Source organism: Macrobrachium nipponense, chromosome 40 (genome assembly GCF_015104395.2).
Source record: "Macrobrachium nipponense isolate FS-2020 chromosome 40, ASM1510439v2, whole genome shotgun sequence".
NCBI classification, from domain to species: Eukaryota; Metazoa; Arthropoda; class Malacostraca; order Decapoda; family Palaemonidae; genus Macrobrachium; species Macrobrachium nipponense.
Genome location: NC_061101.1, coordinates 10,133,659 through 10,135,684, shown reverse-complemented (window position 1 = coordinate 10,135,684; position 2,026 = coordinate 10,133,659).

Sequence of the window (2,026 nt, the reverse complement as noted above, 5' to 3'; positions counted from 1 at the left end):
TTACTTTCACCGTTTCCGAAATACATTTCCTAAGTTATCACGATGTTTCTGTAAAGATCATAGTTGGCTCAAATATGTTACTTAAAGGGCCTACGTTTACGTATATGAAAAAATAATTTGATACAATGCGTCAACATCTGATCCACTTATTTTACTAAGGATTTGTTATTGAGAAGGTGGCCAATAACGGATACGGTAAGGCTGCCTTACGTTGAAAACGTAAAAAAAAAAAAAAATAAATAAATAAGGAACTGACCAACTCTAATCTTACAATCCATGTGTTTTTAGCTATCCTAAATCCATCGATAGTTAGCTCAGCAACGTATATTTAAATAAAAATCAACTTCCAAATGACTGTGTTTATAACCTCAAATAGAATTTACTAGAGCTTAAACGTTCAGCAAGATATGGCTCTGAGACCTTCAGGATTTTCGTTAGAATGAAGGGCACTGGTCATACCTGTTCTTCAGAATGTAGCTGCTCGCGCAAAAGAGAGAGATTCAGAAACCCGCCATCATCAGAAAAAAACTGATAATATGAACTCGTAGGAGGACACTGGGAATCGACTTTCACAGAGGAGCTCTTCTAAAGGTCCCCTCTCAAGCAAATGGCCCAGCGGATACTCCCACAAGACTCCACAAAGGTGGAAGCTAACGAGAACTAAAACAAAAGCAGACTAGCCTCTTTCGTCCCAGGACTGCGCCATTTTTAAGTTCTCCAAGAGACATATTCATGAATAGCCATACGAAAACTTGTCACTCACTTACCAACTTTCCACATTCGCATTAAAGTTTTATTAAACTAAACATATGGCGTTAAATACATCCTAGGTAGCTCTTCAGATCAGGTACAACTGCCTTGCATTACCTCAGATCTGGATTAACCAAGGATAGGCAAGCGTCACTACCAAGGAATCTTGAGTTATTCAAGTTTTCCTTCGTAATCTCCTTCGAACATCTTGTGAACAATGGGGTTTCGAGAGTATACAGACCTGGAATTAAAAGAATATTTGTTTTTATAGTTTTATTAATACAGAGTATATGAGATTTCTAGGTTTCGAGCGTATACAGGCCTGGAATGAAATTAATATTATTTTCATTTCTTAGGTGCATTTATGTAGATTCTATGCCATATCTATTAAAAATATTATTGCATCTTTTTATTACTATTTTAGGAGACAAGTAATTCTGTGTGATTTTTCACACAGGTACCCAAAAATCAGGATTATTATTTACCAGATCTGACTGAATATTTAAGTTGATTTATTCCGATGTAGAATACCTTACTTCCCTGGTCCATATGTAATGAATCTCAGTTTATACTTAGGATTTGTTAAAAAAAAGTTAATACTCTGGCGAGGACAATTTTATAGAAACAAGTTATAGAGATAGATACATTTACAAAGAATAATTTCAACATTGATTCTCTATAGTTCAGACTATTAAATCACTGGAAAAGTATAGTGAACAGCATAAAAATATACGCACTTTGCACATTACGATTATGGTATAGTCGCTCATATCAGAGAAAATAGTCAGTCACCCTATTTACTGAGAAAGGAACTAAAAGGATTGTAGTATATTCTAAAAGGAAGTTGGAAGAGAGGTAACTGAATAATGTTTTCAAAGGGTTTGACAAAAGTATAAATATTTGTCTAGGGATGTATAAATTAGATTGTTGTGTTTTGAAAAAATGTAATGTCTACAGGTTTAAAGCTGTGTAATCTGTCTATAATTTTTAGAAATATATATATATATATATATATATATATATACATATATATATATATATATATATATATCATATATATGTATGTATATATATATATATATATATATATATATATATATATAGAGAGAGAGAGAGAGAGAGAGAGAGAGAGAGAGAGAGAGAGAGAGAGAGAAAGGTTAACCATATAAAAGCTTTTCAGACTAAATAAGTTCCCTAAGATAAAACAGTTTTGTTCAGCCACCCACTACTTTCGTAAATGGAACAAAAACTCTCTATGTATTAACAATGTTAAACG